The sequence below is a fragment of the Chiloscyllium plagiosum genome, unplaced genomic scaffold (genome assembly GCF_037043375.1).
Source record: "Chiloscyllium plagiosum isolate Xiang-an unplaced genomic scaffold, Cpla_swu_hap1 HiC_scaffold_3, whole genome shotgun sequence".
Lineage (NCBI taxonomy): Eukaryota > Metazoa > Chordata > Chondrichthyes > Orectolobiformes > Hemiscylliidae > Chiloscyllium > Chiloscyllium plagiosum.
This window is the reverse complement of record NW_028270141.1, coordinates 138,801,518-138,824,552: the sequence shown is the minus strand read 5'-3', so window position 1 is coordinate 138,824,552 and position 23,035 is coordinate 138,801,518. Positions and strand designations below refer to the sequence as shown.

The 23,035-nt window shown below is 46.5% G+C and overlaps 1 long non-coding RNA gene across 1 annotated transcript in view; it reads left to right on the top strand.

Annotated features, from left to right (window-relative positions):
* The first annotated feature begins 1,194 nt into the window (after window positions 1-1,194).
* Window positions 1,195-23,035, top strand: part of LOC148151358 (uncharacterized) — a 111,816-nt gene continuing 89,975 nt past the window's right edge. The window contains exon 1 of the long non-coding RNA XR_015752014.1: window positions 1,195-1,296. This is a non-coding gene — a long non-coding RNA (uncharacterized LOC148151358). The remainder of the gene's footprint in view (window positions 1,297-23,035) is intronic.

Here is a 23,035-nt window from a genome sequence, read left to right as displayed (position 1 = left end):
TTATGGCTTAAAACTTAATATAATCTGAAGAATCTTTCATGTTTTGCTTCCTTTGCCAGCAATCCAATTAGCTAAAGCATATAGCTGCCTGTTTGAGGAGAATTGATGTGATTACTGCAGGTTTGTTTTTGAGACTAGTTGCTCGATGGTTCAATTGCTTTAATCGTGACCAGAGTCGTTGCTTTTAGGTAAGTGAATCCATCAGATTCAATTCCTATCGCAACACTTGGGGCAACTTTCTCCTTCATTTGGAGATCATGAATGTTTGTGTTTATGCTGATTTGTTCAAATTGCATCCCAAATACATGATTTAAACACGCTGGGTTAATGTAAATTACCACTGCGGTCAAATTAGAAGAATGAGATTGAAAATCATGGACAATGGATTTGTACAGACAGTAAAATCAGCTCACAAATCTTATTCAGCACGAGTCAGCATGCTGAATGTGAATGAAGAGCCACACTTTTGTATATGGCTCTATTAGTGCAGTACCTCTATTATCGTTATGTTAAATGCCAATTTTTCATGCAGTCAGTGTTATCACAATCGCTTAGCACAGAAACTGATGTTTTTGATGTCAGAGAGCTGGGAAAGAAAGGAGCTCAAAGTACAATTCATCCATTTACTTTTCAGCAGAATGTTAGTTCTGACAGCTTAATAACACTCCGTCCCGGCATTTTGAGTACTTACCTAGAGGTTTGCTGTGCTGCAGCTTGTCTCATGTGTTCGTCACAAGGTGCTGGCTAGAATTTATTTGAAATAGTTTTAGTCAAATGAATCAAATGGGCAACAAAAAAAAGTGTTTCACAGTTTAATGTTGCAGGTCGAGGAGTGGTTCCCTCATTGAAAGGAACTCCTCAAGCGCATTTTATGATGGACACTAAATCCTGGCCTAGTCAGGCCAAGCACACCCCTTGCTAGTGTTTTGTGATAACAGATATTTGATAAGAGTTACATTTACTGCTCGCTAAATTCAAGGACTGAGTTTTGGTGGAAGTGAAATCATGTTTGACCAAGCTATTGAAGTTCTTTGAGCATGCTGTGATCAAGAGAACTCATGGAATTACGAGATATAGATTTCCAAAAGGCTATTGTGAAAAATCCAAGCTCATGATGTAAGGGCTAACTAATTGTCATGGGTAGAAGATTGGCTGGCTAACAGGAAGCAAAAATTGAAGTATAAATGTATTTTTTTTCAGGTTGGCAAGATGTGATGAGTGGTGTGCCACTGGGATTAGTGCCAAGATCTCAACTGTTTACAGTTCATGTCAATGACTTAGACAGAACAACAGAAGGTATGGTTGCCAAATTTGCTCGCGGTGCTAAGATAAGTAGGAAAATAAACAGGGAAGAAGATGCAATGAGGTTACAACAAGACATTGGTGGGTTAAGTGGGTGGGAAAAGATGTGGTAAATGGAATCAAAAGAGAGAAAGTGTGGATTTGTCCATTTTGACAGGATTATCTATTTGGTGAGAGATTGCGCAGCTCTGAGTTGGAGAGGGATCTGCATGTTCTAGAGCATAGAAACATAGAAAGAACATAGAATGTAGGAGCAGGAATAGGCCATCCAGTCCTTCCGGCCTACACCATCATTGGCTGATCATGCAATCTAAGTGTCCCACTCCTTTCACTCAATATCCCATGATCCCTTTCACCATAAGGCCCATGTCCGGATCCCTTTTGAACATATCTAATGAACACAGCTTCCTGTGGAAGAGAAATCCCGAGGTTCACAACTCTCTGAGTGAAGAAATTCTTCCTTATCTCAGTCCTGAATGGCTTACCCTTTATTCTTAGACTATGGCCCCTGGATCTGGACGTCCCCATGAATGGCAACAGATTAGTATGCCAGTGCAGCAAACAATTAGGAAAGCTAATAGCATGTTATAATTTCTCATGAGCAGAATTGAATACATGAGTACAGAGGTAATACTTCAGTCATACAGGGTATGCTGAGACTGCATCAGAACTATTGTGTACTGTATTTAAGGAAAGGCAAAGGGCCCTGGGAAACAGTTCAGGGAAGGTTTACTGGACTAATGGGTGCATTGAGTTATGAGGAAAGATTGGACAGATTAGAATTTGGTGGCGATTTGACTGAAGCACATGATATTCTGAGGGGTCTTGATAGGGTGGATGTGGAGAAGATTTTTTTTCTTGTAAAAGAATGTAGAACTAGGATTCACTGTTTAAAAGCTAGTGGTTGCCCTTTTGAGATGAGGGGATTTCTATTTTCTCTCAGAGGAGCACAAATCTTTAGAAGTCTCTTACTGAAAAGACAAGGAAGAAGAGTCTTGGAATATTTTTAAGGCAGAGGGAAATAGATTCTTGTTGAGCACGTGGGTAGAAGGTTATCAGAGGCAGGCGATTTGAGATCATACTTGGACAACAAGGAGAGAAGGTGAAACATTAAGGAATTCAGCAAAAACAAAGTCAGTGAGACATAATAGAAAAAGGGTTTGGGAATAGGGAGAGACAGAGCAATGGGAAGAGATTTTAGGAAGAATCCTATAGTTGGATGAAGAATGTGCTAAGGTTGCTGGAGTGGAAGCACGGCAGTATAAAAAGCATTAAAATAGGACAACCCAGATTTTGACAGGATTATCTATTTGGTGAGAGATTGTGCAGCTCTGAGTTGGAGAGGGATGTGTGTGTCCTAGAGCATAGAATATAGGTCTCCAAACGCAGCCCTGAAGCACCAATGGAGTTGGGCAGATGGGGGTGGGGGTGGGCACCACTGTTTAATAGAATATTTTCCCAGTTGTCAGACACTCAACCCTTTATTCCCTAAGCATCCCACCAATCTACAATAGTCCCCACGCTCTTTCATAATCATCAGGGACATGATGAGGGGATAAGGAGATAAGGGGCATGATCTCTCCCATTTCCCCACAATGCCCTCATGACCTTTTCCTGACTCCATGCCCTCTTATACGTCCATGCCCCCTCTATATGATTCCATGAGCACCTTGCCCCTTCTGGATCTTGCTGCATCCTCTATACCCATTGTCCAAGTACTTGTCACCTGCAGAACAATGAACCATTGACAGATCTGACAAGTGTTTGAAATAATTCTGAAACTCACAATATAAAAAGAGGCTTTAAAAAGATATTTGGGGAAAAAGAAATGCTCACTTTTCAATACATGTCCAACAATCATTCAGTGTATAAGCTTTTATTCACTAAAAACTTTTAGCTTTATGTAAATAAACAAACAGGCCATTGGAAAAAAACACCGACTAAACAATAACATATTTAAGGCAATTGAGATGTCGGCCAAACAGGGTTGAACTCCTCTTTTGAGCTGTCATTGTTGTCTGCTGAGGTAAGTGGATTTGTCAGTCCTGGAGCTCAGCCAAGCATTAATAATGAGGTTATATAGCAACTGTATTCGTTGAAAAAGTTAGAAGAGAACATTCTTCCAGATGACTTCACAATCAATGTTTGGCTGATCTCTAAGAAGAATAATTCCACTGAGGTGAGCAGGTGCTGTTATACATCTATAGACAGGAGTGTAAGTTATGTTTGATTGAAGATCTGTATCATAGATAAGTTATTCTTCCTTTGATATGTTTATGCTTTTGTATTTACTTACACAAGATTAAGAATTCCAAAGTGAATGAAAACACTTTGAAATTGAAACTAAGAATGGTTGGATAAATTGATATCTTTAAGAGAAGGTAAGATGATAATGTATTTCAATAGGGGAATGTTGACTGGCTGTTTCTTATTGGGTTACTAACTCAGAATGAGTATCCCACCATGATTTACCATTCTTCTGATATGACCTGAACCACTGCTACTAATGGACCTTATCCAGCACTTTAGAAATTGCTGAAAATGGGAATTGTAGCAGGAATCCTGGAACAGAATTTTGCAAGTGATGTTAAAGGCCTCCCAACTTGGTCTAACTTCAGGAAAATCCTGGTCTCAGTCCTTACCAATTGCAAAGGCTACCATTCTCCAGCATTCATCTCTAACTGGAGTTTGGCTGGATGGCCGTGGCAATAGATAATCCTATGGGCTTCTCTCAGCATTACTCCTATACTTAAATCTCATTGTGCTTGTCTATAGCCCCACCTCACCTGAGCACCTCAGACATTATGAAAGATGGGGTACCATTAGGATGATTATAAAGCATGTCCACAGGGATATTGAACACAAAGTTAAGGGGTTTCATAAATCAAGGAGACAGAATAGTCAAGCGCCTGTAATATGAAGTGGAAAATGTTGTTATGGTATTGACTGTGGGCAAGCATGCTATGTGATCTGGTAATATAACCATACCCCTTCTTCCTCAGGAGGCTAAGGAAATTCAGCATGTCCACAAGGACCCTCACCAACGTTTTCAGATACACCATAGAAAGCATTCTCTCTGGGTGAATCACAGCTTGGTATGGTAACTGCTGTGCTCAGGACTTGTAAGCAATTGCTGAAAATTGTCTGTGATCCCAGACCATCATGCAATCCAACCTCCCATCCATTGCCTCCATCTACCCTTCTTATTGCTGCAGAAAGGCTGCCAAGATTATCAAAGATCCCTCCTCCCCCGGTAATACCCTCTTCCATCACGCAAATGATACAGAAGCTTAAACTCACGTACCAATAGCTTCAAGAGCAGGCTCTTCCCTGGTGTTATTAAGCTGCTGAATGGACCTTTCTAATTTCAAATCTAATGTTGACCTTGCTTTTGTGCACCTCCTGTGCAGCTGTAATCTTGTTGTGTCTTAGTGGCAGCACGGTGGCACAGTGGTCAGCACTGCTGCCTTACAGCGCCAGAGACCCGGATTCAATTCCCGCCTCAGGCAACTATCTGTGTGGAGTTTGCACATTCCCCGTGGGTTTGCTCTGGGTGCTCTGGTTTCCTCCCACAGTCCAAAATTGTGCAGGTTAGGTGAATTGGCCATGCAAAATTGCCCGTAGTTTTAGGTGTAGGGGAATGGGTCTGGGTGGGTTGCTCTTCAGAGGGTCGATGTGGACTTGTTAGGCCGAAGGGCCTGTTTCCACACTGTAAGTAATCTAATCACCCTATGATCTGTATGTTCTTGTTTGCTACGATCTGCCTGTACTGCTCATAAAACAAAATCTTTCACTGTACTTTGGTACATGTGACAACAATACATCAAACCAAAATGGCTATGTTGCTGCATTAATAATGGGGAGGCTTCAAGGAATGTGGGGGTCTAGATTAAAGTGGTGCTGGAAAAGCACAGCACGTCAGGCAGCATACGAGGAGCAGGAAAATCAACGTTTCAGGCAAAACCTCTCATGAGGAATAAAGGGCCTAGGCTTCAAGGAATGATCGAGAATGATCAAAGCCCATCACAGGAGTTGGGAAATTTAAATTGAATTAATTATAAATAAATCTGGTGTCGTAACAACAACTGTGAAGCTATTATATCATATTAAAAATCCCATGTCGTCCACAGATACTCTTTAAGAAATGAAGTCGGCCCATCATTACTCCATCTGGTCTATGCTCAGCTCCAGGCACACAGTAATGTGCTTGACTCTTAATTTCCCTCTGAAACAAAAGCACTGAGCTGTACTATTAAAGCAGTTCACCATCACCTTCCCCAGGGCAACCCGTGTTAGGAATGGTCTTGCCAACAATGTCATGCCCTGAGGAAGAATTTTTTTAAAAGAAATGCAAGGACGTAAGAAAAGAAAGGCATTTGTTTGTGGTGGAAGGAGAGAAAATGAAAATGTATTTGGAATGTAAAGGGAGATGGTGGAGTGTGTCCTTGTCAGCTTGCACTGACAACTGGAATGGAGGTGGGGGGGAGTTACTGGGAACAGCTGAGCTGGGAATGAAGGGAAGTTGGCAGCTACCACTTTGCAGAGTTGGCTGATGGTAAATCCGTGAAGGGAATTCAATTCCACTTTTGTAGGTGTTTCCCTTGTCGTAAATAAGTGTGCAGCAACTGGGTGCAGAGCCCAAATGACAAGGTGACAAGGATAGGAGATGTCAGAGTTAGAATCACCCGGGATACAAGCTGACAAAATCATGGGGGTCTCACTCCCAGCTTGATTCACATTCCAACTTAAACTCAGAGCATAACTGTTGAGCCCTGACCCTGGATTACTCACGGTTATAAATAATTGCCTGCATTTTTTCCTCATCTTGGAAAAAAAAATCAAAAGCTCTTTTAATAAAAATATGTCAACCTCAGTAATCGTTTAAGCGATGTTCTTGAATGTTCTAATCGAAATGATCTTTTCCTGTCCCTTAAATCTTTCCACGTTTCCATAATTAAAAAAGAGACATTTCCATTTGCCGCAGTAGTTGTCTTCAATTGAGTATTTTTAAAGCCAACTGAAACCATCTTGTATTTTTGTACTATTTCTCCCTAGAATTAGTTCTGAGAATATTCACTGCACGTAGGAGCTCCAGCAGACACCCAGGAGAGAGCATATCCTCCATCTGGCTGCATGAGATTTAAATTCTGATCCCAGGAGTGAAGTGATTTCGAGACCTCTTTGCACTGCTCTCCCTCATGTCCTGGGAATGAATTCCAACACAAGGGATATGTGGGATTCGTCAACACAGCTTAGGGATCAAAATGGTAACAGGTTAAAAAGAGGCAGGAACGAATCCATAGCAGAAAGGAATTACAAGCAGCAACCTTTAAAGAATTGTTTAAACAAGATAGATGAAAATAATCTGCCCTCTGGAAAATTTTGGTGGCCAGGACTATTTTCAGGTCAACAAGAATCAGAGTGCACCAGCATTTGGAATGTTCCAGAAAGCACCGCATTTGTCACAGAGTCATACAGCATGGAAACAGACCCTTCAGTTCAAATAGTCAGTGCCTACCATATTCCCACATCAACCACGTCCTACCCTGGCCGCATTTGGCCCATATCCCTCCAAAACGTTCCTATTCATTAATTTATCAGCTGTCTTTTAAATGTTGTAACTGTACCTGCATTCACGACCCCCTCTGGGAGTTCATTTCACATACAAACCATTCTCTGTGAAAATGTTCCCCCTCGTGTCCTTTTCAAATTGTTCTCTTTTCACCTTAAAGAATATGTCCCCTACATTTGAACTCCCCTACCCTTAGGAAAAGACCCTTGCTATTCACCCTATCCGTGCCCCTCATGATTTTATAAACCTTGATAAGGTCACCATCTCAGCCTCCTACACTCCAGTGAACAAAGTCCTGGCCTATTCAGCCTATCTTTATAACCCAAACCTTCTTTTCCTGGCAACATTCTGGTAAATCTTTTCTGAACCGTGTCCCTTTTAATAATCTCCTTCCTATGGCAGGGTGACAAGAATTGCACACAGTATTCCAGAAGAGGCCTTACCAACCTGCACAACCTCAAAATGGAGGTGCACAGTGAAACCCAGTAATACAGAATCCTCTCAGCCCAGTGAGCACCAAAATGGATGAAAAATCCCTCCACCAGATGTTTGCAGTCCCTCGGTGATTGGGGGATTGAAAGAAGCCATCGATTGCCACCTCAGGCACCCACGGGAATGCTACCTTTATGTAGTTGCCAAATTCCTCCACTTCTTATGTCGGGAAGATGTCATCAGGTTCTGGTAATTGCTCTCAAGTGGATTCCTTATTATGCAATCTGACAGCCTGCCTCTGTGGAGGGAACTGTCAGTTCCCATGTCAACTGGCCTTAAAAATCACAATTTTTAAACATTTATTCATTCATGGGATGAGGGCATGGCTGGCGAGGTCAGCATTTATTGCCCATCCCTAATTTCCCACAGGGCACTTACAAGTTAACCACATTGTCATGTGTAGACCAGAGTAGGTAAGAATGACAGTTTCCCTCCCTAAAGGCAATTAGTGAACCAGATGGGGGTTTTTTTCACAACGATTGGCAATGGATTTATGATCACCATTAGACTCTTAATTTTTATTGAATTCAAACTCCAACATCTGGTCACGGTGGGATTTGAATCCAGGACCCTAGAGCATTATTTGGGTCTCTTGATAAACAGTTCAGTGATAATACCACTAAGGCTGTCACCTCTCCAGAGAATGGAGGTGAGAATGAGTCAGGGGTTTGACCCAACATGGCAACTTTCCAAAGTTGTCCATTTCCTCTGTCACTCTCACTATTGCCTGCAACATCCTCTCTTACTCATTCATGTTCCCTCACAAACCTCCCATATGACTAACCATCATGCCCTCAGTGCAGTCTATTTGCTCACGTGAGATACCTCACCAAGTTTCTGCCACCTCCACCAGCTATGCCACCTACTTTCACCACACTCAGTCTGTGACTCTCTCCATTACAGGAGAAAACAACAGGTAACAGTACAGAAACATCCAGGATGGATGGAGGGGTGCCCGACATCGAATCCCTTGCCAACTATAAAGAGGGAATCCTGTCCGTCACAGGAATAGAGCAGGAAATTAGGACTACAATGAGATGTAGGCTGAGGGAAAGATAAATGATAAACTTTGGGGGCATGTTGATGGCTATTGATGGGATATTGTCAAGGCTGATAACCCAGTATCCAGTGCCTCCGACTGTTTCTTGATATCACATGGAGCGAATTGAATTGGCTGAAATGTGTATATGTAATGCTGGGGACCACTGGAGGAGGCCGAGATGGATCATGCACTTGGCATTTGTGGCTGAAGATTGCTGCAAATCTTTTCGCCTTATGTTTTGCAGTGATGTACTAGGCTCTTGCATCATTGAGGATGGGGATATTTGTGGAGCCTCCTTCTCCAATGAGTTATTTAATTGTCCACCATCGTGAATGGTGGTGGATGTGGCAGGACTGCAGAGCTTAGATCTGATCTTTTGGTTGTGAGATCACTTATCTCTGTCTATCACTTGCTACTTGTACTACTTGGCACTCAAGTAGTCCTGTTTGGTGGCTTCACCAGGTTGACACCTCATCTTCAGGTGTGCCTGGTGCTGCTCCTGGCATGCCCTCCTGCACTCTCCATTGAACCAGGGTTGATCCCCTGGCCTTACGGTAATGGTTGAGTGGGGGATATACTGGGCCATGAGGTTACACATTGTGTTGGAATACAATTCTGCTGCTGTTGATGGCCCACAGCGCCTCATGGGTGCCATGGATCTGTTTGAAGTCTGTCCCATTTAGCACGGTGATAGTGCCACACAACACGATGGAGGATGTTGCCTATGTGAAAACAGGACTCCGTCTCCACAAGAACTGGGCAGTAGTCACTCTTACTGATACTATCATGGACAGATGCATCTGCAGCTGGCAGATTGGTAAGGATGAGGTCAAGTATGTTTTTCCTTTGTGTTGGGTTTCTTCGCTACCTGCCGCAGACCCAGTCGAGCAGCGATGTCCTTTAGAACTCGACCAGCTCAATCAGTAGAACTGTTGCCGAGCCATTCTTGTTCATTGCCATTGAAATCCCCCAACCCCAGAGTACGTTTTGCACTCTTTCCACCCTCAGGTCTTCCTCCAAGTGTTGTTCAACATGGAGGAACATTGATTCATTTGAGACATGGCTGCCAGCTTGCTGCAAAGACTGTGTGTTAGCCGTGTAAGCTGCTGGCACAGTGGGGGTAAGCGTGGGACTGAAGGAGCACACTGCCTTTGAGCAGGGGTTACATCCCCCTGACTGAGCACTGCTGACTAGTGAGGCAGGCTGCCTAGGCATGTGACTGCACTAACAGGAAAGGCACAGCAAGGCAAGGCAGGAACGCTATGGGCAAGGCAGTGTATGCAGAATGAGTGAACACTAAGACAGTAAGTGAGCAGCCCCTGAGATGTAGCCTGATCCGATCAATGAGCTGGGAGTCTGTCCCTACACACAAAATGTCTACACAATAGCCTTTCGATGCAAATTCCCAGTGCACTCTCCAACATAAGCCTGTCCTTCCTCAGCATCATTGCAAATGGATGGGTGAGGGGGTTGGATTTATCGGATGCCAGTATCTGTGGATAAGGGGTGCATGTGGCTGATGCCTGTGGATTGTGCCCTGGCATGCTATCATGTGGGTCATAGAGTCATAGAGATGTACAGCATGAAAACAGACCCTTCAGTCCAACCCATCCATTCTGACCAGATATCCCAACCCAATCTAGTCCCATTTGCCAGCACCCAGCCCATATCCAGATGCCTTTTTAATTGTATCAGTCTCCATCGCTTCCTTTGGCAGCTCATTTCATACACACACCACTCTCTGTGTGAAAAAGTTGCCCCTTAGCTTTCTTTTATATCTTTCCCCTCTGACCCTAAACCTATGCCCTCTAGTTCTCAACTCCCCCAACCCAGGGAAAAGACTTTGTCTATTTATCCTATCCAGACCCCTCATGATTTTATAAACCTCTATAAGGTCACCCCTCAACCTCTGACACTGAAGGGCAAACAGCCCCAACATATTAGACCTCTCCCTATAGCTCAAATCCTCCAACCCTGGCAACATCCTTGTAAATCTTTTCTGAACACTTTCAAGTTTCACAACATCTTTCCGATAGGAAGGAGACCAGAATTGTATGCAATATTCCAAAAGTGGCCTAACCAATGTCCTGTACAGCCTCAACATGACATAGAACATAGAACATAGAACAGTACTGCACAGAACAGGCCTTTCAGCCCACAATGTTGTGCCGACCATTGATCCTCATGTATGCACCCTCAAATGTCTGTGACCATATGCATGTCCAGCAGCCTCTTAAATGTCCCCAATGACCTTACTTCCACAACTGCTGCTGGCAACGCATTCCATGCTCTCACAACTCTCTGTGTAAAGAACCCGCCTCTGACATCCCCTCTCTACTTTCCTCCAACCAGCTTAAAACTATGACCTCTCGTGTTAGCCATTTCTGCCCTGGGAAATAGTCTCTGGCCATCGACTCTATCTATGCCTCTCATTATCTTGTATACCTCAATTAGGTCCCCTCTCCTCCTCCTTTTCTCCAATGAAAAAAGTCTGAGCTCAAAACCTCCCAACTCCTGTACTCAATACTCTGACCAATAAAGGAAAGTATACCAAACGCCTTCTTCACTATCCTGTCTACTTGCGACTCCACTTTCAAGGAGCTATGAACCTGCACTCCAAGGTCTCTTTGTTCACCAACACTCTCTAGGACCTTACCATTAAGTGTATAAGACCTGCTAAGATTTGCTTTCCCAAAATGCAGCACCTTGCGTTTATCTAAATTAAACTCCATCTGCCACTTCTCAGTCCATTGGCCTATATGGTCCAGATACTGTTGTAATCTGAGGTAACCTTCTTTGATGCCCAATTTTGGATCTCCAATTTTGGTGTCATCTGCAAACTTACTAAGTATGCCTCTTATGCTCACATCCAAATCATTTACGTAAATGATGAAAAGTAGAGGGCCCAGCACCGACCTACATGGAGGCCAGTCATGAGCTGAAGTCACCAAGTACCTGTTCCAACTTTATTGTCAAGAATTCTCCGTGTCTGATTTGCTCATGTGTGGGCAGGAGGATCAAAAGCTACAGATTAATAAGGTGAGTGCGCAGTTCTCCCTAAATGGTCAGCCCACTGCTCCCCAGGGAGAATCTCACATTAACACCAGGTACTCAGTTAAACGATGTGGCAAGTTGTACCGATGTTGAGCTAGAATCAGCAAATCCCTACAGTATAGAAGCAGGCCATTCGGCCCATTGAGAGCACACTGGCCCTCCAAAGAGAATCCCACCCACATACACCCTACTACCTAATCACTGTAATTCTGCATTTTCCCATGGTTAATCCACCTAGCCTGCACATCCTTAGATGCTACAGGGCAATTTACAATGGCCAATGCAGCTAACCTGTATATCATGGACTGTGGGAGGAAACTGGAGCACCTGGAGGAAGCCGATGCAGACATGAGGAAAATCTGCAAACATCACACAGTCACCCAAGGATGGAATCGAACCCAGATCCCTGCATGAGGCAGCAGTGCTAACCACTGAGCCATCATGCCTTCCGGATTCCTCACTCAATTCTGCCACACCTCCCACCATTGCTCATATCATTCAGGCCCTAGTAAGATTCCAACCAATGTTTCAGATCAAAGCCTCTGACGAAAGGTCATTGACAAAATATTACCTCTGTTTCACTCGCTATAGTTAGGCCTGACTGAGTTTCTGCAGCATTTTGTTTTGTTCTTAGTGGAGATTGAAACTATTACACTTTTGAGAGGCGTCGGACTGGGACTTGACTCGAGGAGATAACTCACTGGCTCCACACTTGGATTTGGAGTTTCTCCCACAAACACTCTGGGAATTTAGTGGTCCTTTCATCCCAGGAAAGCTACACACACAGCAGTGAGTCTGTAATTGGAAGTGGGCTCTCCACAATTCTGTGATGTGTGTTAATGAATGGGACCCAGATTACAGGGGACTCGATTGGGGATGAAGAGGATGAGAAGCACAAGGGGTCTGCAAGACAGAAGCTGGGAGAAGAAGAATTCTCCAGCTTAAATAGGTGGCCCTTATTCTCCCCTGCGTGGAAGCGTCCTGTGCACATTTAACACTTCAACGTTCTGTGCTCTACACAAGCTTCATCCAATTCTTCTTCATCTCACTCCATCAACCTGCTGTCTTCTCTGTGTTTCTTTGAACTGAGGAGATTCTAAATCCCCTGAATAAACTTTTTTTTCCTTTTAGCCCCAGGCACTCTGACTGTGGCCAGTCAGCTCAGGAGCCAGTTCTCCACAAACAAATAAAAATATAAACAAAAACCCACAGCAAGTGACCGGCCAGCTCGGAGACAGCCCTTAACTGAGGAGATTCTAATCTCCTGCGGTTTATTTTTGTGTGTGTGTAGGTGTAGGACACAACGAAGAAACATCAAGAGCAGAAATCTTGATTAGATTAGATTAAATTAGATTATGATTTTAGGTTCCCCACAGCGTGGAAACAGGCTCTTCAGGTCCACACTGACCCTCCAAAGAGTAACCCACCCAGACCCATTTCCCTCTGACTAATTCACCTAACACTATGGGCAATTTAGCATGGCCAATTCACCTGGCCAGCACACCTTTGGATTGTGGGAGGAAACCGGAGCACCCAGAGGAAACCCACACAGACACGGGGAGAATGTGTATACTCCACACAGACAGTCGCCCGAGGAGGGGATCAAACCCAGATTCCTGGCACAGTGAGGCAGCAGTGCTAACCACTGAGCCTGAGGCAATTGTCTTTATGCATAGTCCCCCCACCGGGAAGAGGCAAAATCACCCGAGTGGCCAGTGATAAGCAGTGCCCCTCTCCATCGACCTTCGATCCCTTCCTCCCTCATGGGCTTCTCTTCCTCATCCTTAAATGATCCAGACTATTCACCTCAATCACTCTTTGTGAGCTCTCCAGATGTGGAGAAAGAACTTTCTCCTGAATTCCTCTTTCAGATTTATGACACTGGGTAAGAGAACACTTCAGGCAGACGCTATGGGCTCTTACAAGAACAGATAATTAGTGTGCTGGCACTTACATAACCCAGTAAAATGATAAATCATTTCTGGAAATTTTTTGAGTGCACTGTATTCCTCCAGTACATGCTGACCTTACAATGTCAGCTGACATAAAAATCAAAGTCTCTTTTTGGACAGATGGAATTTGTTTGGTGCTGGGGGGGGAGGAGGAGGAAGAGCTAAGAGAGACATTAATGCAGAGTAGCGCATGGTGTTCAGCTGAAGCACTTTCTGAAGAGCTGTGATTATGCAGCTTGGTTAGCATGGGGCTGCTGGATTTTCTGACTCCCACCCCTGTGCCGTCCTTACGTTTTCACCCACTGTGCTGAGGGTCCTCGTCCAGAGGTGGCTCTCCACATCGTCTCTGTGACAAGGGAGCAGGTCGCGTCAAACAAATCTGACATGGACTGGCTTTGTGAACTGGGTTGCAGGAAGTCACCAGACATGAGCAAAGAACAGCTCCCATTGCTGGGGCACCTCAGTATTCTCTAACTCCAGCTGCTGTACTCATCTGTCTGTTGGAGAGTAGGTCATCGAGTAGGGATTTCTGAGGAAAGAAACTGGCAAAACATCAAGAGGATCCAACCTCCCAAAGAGGATTATTCACAGCAGCTGGAGGAGTAACACAAGGGAAAACACGACTAGATCCACCATAAGGTGGATGAAGGTCCACCCCCTGGTAATGGGATCATGTGAAGGAGCTGGAGGCTTGGTGTGGATGGTCTCAGTGAGGGGCAGGGATTTGGAGAAGGCCTGAATTCTGGGAGAGCCCAGTGTTCCACAACACAAATATAAACTGTAGGCCGACCGGGAGACCGACAGGCTGAGAGGCCACAAAGGTTTGAAGCTTATCAGACTTTGGCAAAATGTCATTTTCACTGAGCTTCATGGAGGATTTCTCTTCCTTCACAAGGCCTCGTGTGTTTCCTCACACTGTCATCCCCAACTCGCCTCATTAACGACCTACCCCAGTCCTATGGCGATGTACTGATCTGACACTAGTCCAGTTCTACCACATAATCTAGACAGAAAGTACTTGCCGCAACTCCAGATGTGTGGCACAAACTGGCACATGGTGGATGCTGTGATTCATTGACAGGAACCTTGAGGTTCTGGGGAACAGGCCGATGGATATGGAGGTCTGTCCTCTTCCTTCAAGACCAACAGATCAGGCCATGCCTCCAGCTCCTGCCAGAATGGTCTGAGGTTGCCTCTTGGGTCAATGCCATCTCTCCATTTGGTGAAATGCCTAACAGTACAGGAGAAAGGTCAATGACCCTCTCCACTCCACCAGGGCAAATGCCAACATCCTCCCTCTGCTCTGTCATGCTCACACTATCTCTGCCAATGCACACACTTCCTCCCCAAGCTCTCATGTAACACTCATATCACTCACACGTACCATGTAACATCATCCCTCATTCACCTTCAGTCCCCAACCATTCATGCCCTCTGTGTGGCCTACCCACTTACTCGGGACACCTCGCCATCTTCTCCCTCCTCCAACCAGCATTAAAAGCCACTCACTTCCTTCTCCCTCAATCTCTCCCGCCCTCTCATTAGAGAAGTCAACTGCAAATAATAGTGTGTTGCTGGGAAAGCAGAGCAGCTCAGGCAGCATCCGAGGAGCAGGAGAATTGACATTTCGGCCGTAAGTCCTTCATCAGGAATGAGGCTTGTGGGCCGGGGATGAGAGATAAATGGGAGGAGGATGGGGTTGGGGGGGAAACGTAGCTGAGAAAGCGATAGATGGGGGAAGGTGAGGGAGAACACCCATGCGCTGCCATCTCACGCTATCAGCCATGTGCCGCCATCTACTCTAAGAAAAATCTCCCTACCCCTAATGCCTCATCTTCACCATGGACATCCAGTCCCTGTACACATTGATCCGACATGGCGAAGGTCTCCAAGCCCTCTGCTTCTTCCTCTCACACCGTCCCAACCAGTACCCTTCCACTGATACCCTCATCTGCCTGGCTGAACTGGTCCTCACCCTCAACAACCTCTCCTTCCAATCCTCCCACTTCCTCCAAACCAAAGGGTAGCCATGGCTCCCGCATGGAACCCAGCTATGTCAGCCTGTTTGTCAGATATGTGGAACAGTCCAACTTCCGGAGTTACATCGGCATCACCCCCCCAACCTGTTCCTCCGCTACATCGATGACTGTATCAGCACCACCACATGCTCCCATGAGGAGGTTGAACAGTTCATCAAATTTACCAACACATTCCACCCCGACCTTAAATTCACCTCGACCATCTCGGCAACCTGCCTTCCCTTCTTGGACCTCTACATCACGTCTCTGGCGACTGACTAACCACAGACATCTACTACAAACCCACTGACTCCCACAGCTACCTAGACTAGACCACCCTACCTCCTATAAAAATGTCATCCCTTATTCTCAATTCCTCTACCTCCGGCGCATCTGTTCCCAGGATGACCAATTCCACCTCAGAAAGTCCCAGATGGCCTCCTTCTTCCACCATCGCAACTTCCTTTCCCAAGTGGTTGATGATGCCCTCCACACATCTCCTCCACCTCACGCATCACCGTCCTTAAAACCCACCCCTCCCTACAAGGAAAGAAAACCCTGATCCTCCCCTTCCAGCCCACCAACCTCCGCATACAACGTATCATCCTCTGTCCCTTCTACCACCTCCAAACGGACGCCACCACCAGAGATATATTTCCCTCCCCAACCCTATCAGTGTTCCGGAGAGACCATTCCCTCCGCAACTCCCTCGTCAGGTCCACACCCCCCACCTGCACCCACACCACTCCCCTCACCTCCATCCAAGGCCCCAAGGGATCCTTCCACATCTGTCAGAAATTCACCTATACCTCTACCAATGTCATCTACTGCATCCGTTGCAGCTGGTAGGTGTGGTCTCCTCTACATCAGGGAGAAAGGAAGCCTTCTTGCGGATCGTTTCAGAGAACATCTCTGGGACACCCGCACCCACCAACCCCACCGCCCTGTGGCTGAACACTTCAACCCCCCCCCACTCTGTCAAGGACATGCAGGTACTAGGCCTCCTGCATCGACAAACACTTACCACCTTGGGACCTGTAACCACACGGGATAACTGTGGATTTCAACAGCTTCCTCATTTCCCCTCCCCCCACATTATCCCAGTCCCAAGTCTCCAAATCAGCACCACCCTCCGGACTTGTCCGTCACTCGCCCCCCGACCTATCACCTTCTCCCTCACCTTCATCCACCTATTGCTTTCCCAGCTACTTCCCCACAACCCCATCCCCTCCCATTTATCTCAGCCCCGGCCCACAAGCCTCATTCCTGATGAAGGACTTATGCCCGAAACGTCAATTCTCCTGCTCCTCGGACGCTGCCTGACCTGCTGTGCTTTTCCAGCACCACACTCTCGACTCTGATCTTCAGCATCTGCACTCCTCACTTCCTCCTTCTTGCAAATAATAGTGGACGGGGCCAGGATGGGCAGTAGCATTCCTCACCCCCTTTGTGAGAAAAGGATCCTGGCACTGAGCAGGGAGGACCGGTACAGGAGCTGTGGAGCTCTGCATGTGTGCGTTCAAATTTTATCTGTGTTGAGTCCCTTTTAAAGGAGACCTTTGTAGAGTAAAATGACCAGATACCTAATCAAAGTTCCCCAGAGCTGTAATCACTCCTTGTCTCCAACTGAATATTAGGATCTAATCTCATCCGCCTGACTGAACTGGTCCTCACCCTCAACAACTTCTCCTTCCAAACCTTCCACTTTCTCCAGACCAAAGGGATAGCCATGGGCACCCACATGGGCCCCAGCTATGTCTGCCTCTTTGTCGGGTACATAGAACAGTCCATCTTCAGCAGTTACTCTGGTACTATTCCCCACCTTTTCCTCCGTTACATCAATGACTGTATCAGCGCTACCTTGTGCTCCATGCGGAGGTTGAACAGTTCATCAACTTCACCAACACTTTCCACTCTGACCTCAAGTTCACTTGGACCATCTCAGACAACTTCCTCCCCTTCCTGGACCTCTCCATCTCCATTTCCAGCAACCAACTCAACACAGACATTTACCACAAACCCACCAATGCTCACAGCTACCTAGACCTCACCTCCTCCCACCCTGCCTCCTGTAAAAACGCTATCCCGTATTCCCAATTCCTTCATCTCCGCCACATCTGCTCCCAGGAAGACCAGTTCCACACAGAGCATCCCAGAGGGGCTCCTTCTTCAAAGATCGCAATTTCCCATGACACATGGTCGACGATGCCCTCCAGCACATCTCTTCCAGTTCCTGCTCCTCCGCCCTTGAACCCCACCCCTCCAAATACAACAAGGAGAGATCCCTCCCCCCTCCCCAGTCCTTACCTTCCACCCCAACCAACGTCCATACACATCACATCATCCTCTGCTATTTGCGCTACCTACAAACTGACCTCACTACCAGGGATATATTTCCCCCTCCACCCTATCTGTGACTCCCTTGTCAGTTCCACACACCACCCCCAACCCATCCTCCCCTACCGGCCCCTTGCCCCACCACTGCAAAGGCAAAACTTGCACCCATATCTCCCCACTCACTTCCATCCAAGGCCTCAAAGGATCCTTCCACACACGACAGAAATTTATCTGTAGTTCCACACATGTAAAAACTCTCTGGGACACCCGCACTAACCAATCCCATCGTCCCGTGGCTGAACACTTCAACTCCCCCTCCCACTCCGCCAAACCCTAACCACCCGACGCCTGAAGGAAGAATGCATCATCTTCTGCCTTGGGACCCACCAACCACACGGGATCAATGTGGATTTCAACAGTTTCCCCAAATCCCCTCTCTCACCTTATCCCAAATACAACCTTCCAACTTGGCACCGCCCTCTTGAACTGTCCTACCTTTTCATCTTCCTTCCCATCTATCCGCTCCACCCTCCTCTCCAACCTATCACCTTCACCTCCCACCTTCATCTCCCTATCGCATTCCCAGCTAACTTCCCCCCAACCCCACCCCACTCCCATTTATCTCTCAGCCCCCCCTGGCCCACAAGCCTCATTCCTGAATGATGCCTGACCTGCTGTGCTTTTCCAGCACCACACTGTTTGACCCAAAGTGTTTTAGCTGAGGTCTGCGAGGGGTCATGTGGTGAGCTGGAGTCACCAGATATTATCTTGAACTTTCAGCAACTCCTGCCATCTGTTTTCTATCCATCCTGTGGAATGATGGGAAGTTACATGTCAGTGAACCAAGATATATATGGAGCAAGAAATAACTCCAAGAGTAATGGTGAATATTCCTAAGGAATAATATTATTAATATAGTGCGAGGACAAGAAAGGGAAGGTGAAAGAATGATATTTAAAAAAAACTTCTGACAATAAACAACTGCCACCATCAAGAGGAGCAACTGCAAGAGACTCTGAAAAGATCAGAAAATAAATTTAGACCAGGACTATGGAATTAAGAAGGTTATGGTGTTTAGTTATGGTGGAAAAGAGCACATATAAAGAAATCTATAGAAACAATCTGGCAGAAGTTAAAGGTTGCGGGAAATTAAAGATTTAAACAACCCTTACCCAGTTCCCCTACACAAATACCACAAAGTAGCAAGTGTGGTCAACTGGGAAAATGACCCTGTATACTCCAAGTGGGATGAATTTTGGGGGACACTGACGGGAATTGCACCAAGTCTCAATTCACCCGCACTGTAATCCTAGCATTAAAATTTCCGATCTGGAAGGCCTTGCTGATGTATAATCCCCTTGAGGAACTCAATAGCAGCCATTCTTTATTTTGGAGAAAGGAGGAGAGAGGACATTGGAAACGTAGGCATCATCACAGGTCCAGCTCTGCTGTCAGCAAAGGTTACGATATCAGAAAGACAGGAATCAGGAATGGTGTGGAGTTGAAGGTGTGTATTGTATTTTTAAAAGAGAATGAAAGTTGAAAAGCTGGCAAACCTGTCATGTGACTGACTGCAGGTACAGAGTGTGCTGGGTAATTTGAAGATGTAACATTTGGCTGTGAAAAAATAACTCAGCTTCATTACTATGTTTTCACAACAATTCAAATTCAACCAATCAGTTTAAATTATGCCCCAAGATACCAAAACCCAATCAAATTTGAATTTTAGTGCTTTATCAACATTGAACCAATGAGATAATACAATGTTTTGGAGTATAAAAGCAGGCATTTTAAACAGTTAGCTAGAGAGATGAAGAGACTTCTCTCTAAAAGGTACCTTTTCATATGAACAATCTGGCAGCAGACGACCGAAGATGATCCAGAGGAAATCTACAGGCAGAGGTAGTTCGACACACAAGGCAACACCTGGTTTTGAAAATTGATCTGCTATAAATTTAATGTGGGCTTTATCGGATCAGTATATAGAGTGGGAGGTAGATAAATCATTAAGACAAAGGAGGCTTACGGTGTAAATAGTTACTGCTTAATGTTCTCTTTTGGAGGCAAAGAATAAATTGTTTATTTTTCTTTAAATAGTGGAAATTGGGTAGTTCTCTGTCACTCATACTTTAACAGATTACGATGCGAGGTGAGCATCTCTGTGTGTTTGTGCACGTTAGCAGAGGGGTTTATCCCGTGTCATAACAGGAAACCCAAGGAGGAAACATAGCGAGAGTTAAGTGATTTATCACACACACTTCTTGCTAGTGCCAAATGGCAGCTGTATCACATTCCCCAGTTTCAAAACAAACACAGGAAATTGTACTCTCTAATGGACAGGGCCAAGTTGATTGATCAGGTCTAAGGTTTGGTCCGGATGAATATTGAATGGCACACAGTTGCAGCATTAACATACATCAGTAAAGAGCTGTGGCAGTATCAGCAGCTCAGTCACCTGCAAATTGCTGGTCAATGTAACCTCAGGTTGTATGCATCAGTTTTTGATGCGTTCCATCTCCTGGCCTAGAAGTGGAATAATTCGATATCCAGCACCAATTTCAGGGCAGTCATTCTGAATCATTCCAGAGGTAGGCCCTTTCTGCTACCCTGAGAAACTGTCTTTCTTCTGGCACCTCTGCCTAGCTTCCTCGAAAGGTCACAGCCACTGGGACATACCAGACCCTTCGGATTTCCCTGTCATTCACAGGCATCCCTCAGAGCATCATACAGACATCTATTTGTCAGGGATGAGGTGGACAAATTACAAAGTTATGCTGACCTCTTTGGGGATGAAGCCACTCCATCATTTCAATTGAAAGACAAGTGATGACAGTAAAAGAATCTGAGCAGGATGCTGATAAATGTTTTGTTGGTTTCAATGTAAAGGTATCAGAGGGTGATTTTAAAGGAGAGACAGAGAGAGGTCAGAGTTTTATAAATCAGAATCTGCACTCAAGCCTGTCCCCAGCTCCAGTTTGGTCAGATATATGTTGGGAGGTGATTTCTGAGTTTGACTGTGTACCTGGAAGTTTAACAGGGATTATCACAGAAGGTTAATGGACTTGGGCTTCCTAGGGAGAAAGCGGAAACGAGGCAAGAGCAGGATGCAGGAGGTTCATCCCATTCCACAATGACTCAAGGACTAGGAAGGCAATCCATCGAATTAGTGGGCGGCACGGTGGCACAGTGGTTAGCACTGCTGCCTCACAACGCCAGAGACCCGGGTTCAATTCCCGCCTCAGGCGACTGACTGTGTGGAGTTTGCACATTCTCCCCCTGTCTGCGTGGGTTTCCTCCAGGTGCTCTGGTTTCCTCCCACAGTCCAAAGATGTGCAGGTCAGGTGAATTGGCCACGCTAAATTGCCCGTAGTGTTAGGTAAGGGGTAAATGTAGGGGTAGGGGTATGGGTGGGTTGCGCTTCGGCGGGTCGGTGTGGACTTGTTGGGCCGAAGGGCCTGTTTCCACACTGTAAGTAATCTAATCTAATCTAATCTAACAAGAGGACTCATTTCCGTCTGTCAAATCCACACAACACTCCCTCCTACCATCTGACCTTATCCTTAAACCACTATCCATGCCTTTTCCCCCTCCAATCCCCAAATCCACACTCAACCCCCCACAGATCTCCACTCTCCACAGCCTTCTCATTTCCCCAAGGAATCCAAGAACCAACCTCCCTAGATCCCAATCCCCCAGACACCAACCTCCTTAGACCTGAACACCCCCAGACCCAAATCCCCTCAGACCCAATCACCCAGACACCTAATCTCCTCAGACCCCAATCCCCCAGAGCCAAATCCCCTCAGACCCAATCCCCCAGACCCAAATCCCCTCAGACCCCAATCTCCCAGACTCAAATCCCCTCAGACCCAATCCCCCAGACCCAAATCCCCTCAGACCCCAATCTCCCCCAGATCCAAATCCCCTCAGACCCAATCCCCCAGACCCCAATCCCCCAGACCCAAATCCCGTCAGACCCCAATCTCCCCCAGATCCAAATCCCCTCCGACCCAATCCCCCAGACCCAAATCCCCCAGACCCAAATCCTCTCAGACCCCAATCTCCCCTAGATCCAAATCCCCTCAGACCCAATCCCCCAGACCCCAATCCCCCAGACCCAAATCCCCTCATTCCCCAATCTCCCCCAGATCCAAATCCCCTCAGACCCAATCACCCAGACCCAAATCCCCTCAGACCCCAATCCTCCCTGACCCAAATCCCCTCAGACCCAATCCTCCAGACCTCAATCCCCAGACTCAAATCCCCTCAGACCCAATCCCCCAGACCCCAATCCCCCAGACCCAAATCCCCTCATTCCCCAATCTCCCCCAGATCCAAATCCCCTCAGACCCAATCTCCCCAGACCCAAATCCCCTCAGACCCAATCACCCAGACCCAAATCCCCTCAGACTCCAATCTCCCCCAGACCCAAATCCCCTCAGACCCAATCACGCAGACCTAAATCCCCTCAGACCCCAAACTCCCCAGACCCCAATCTCCTCAGACCCCAATCTCCCCCAGATCCAAATCCCCTCAGACCCAATCACCCAGACCCAAATTCCCTCAGACCCCAATCCCCCCTGACCCAAATCCCCTCAGACCCAATCCCCCAGATCCCAATCCCCAGACTCAAATCCCCTCAGACCCCAATCCCCCAGACCCCAATCCCCAGACTCAATTCCCCAGACCCCAATCCCCTCAGACCCCAATCCCCTCAGACCCCAATCCCCCCAGACCCAAATCCCCTCAGACCCCAATCCCCCAGACCCAAATCCCCTCAGACCCAATACCCCAGACCCAAATCCCCTCAGACCCAATCACCCAGACCCAAATCCCCCTCAGACCCCAATCTCCCCCAGATCCAAATCCCCTCAGACCCAATCACGCAGACCCAAATCCCCTCAGACTCCAAACTCCCCAGACCCAAATCCCCTCAGACCCCAATCCCCCAGACCCAAATCCCCTCAGACCCAAACACCCAGACCCAAATCCCCTCAGACCCCAATCCCCCAGACCCCAATCTCCTCAGACCCCAATCCCCAGACCCAAATCCCCTCAGACCCAATCCCCCCAGACCCCAATCTCCTCAGACTCCAATCCCCCAGACCCAAATCCCCTCAGACCCAATCTCTCAGATGCCTAATCTCCCCAGACCTCAATCTCTCCAGACCCCAATCTTCCCAGACACCAATCACCTCACCCCTAATCTCCCCAGACCCCAATCACCCCAGACCCCTAATCTCACCAGACCCCAATCTCCACAGAC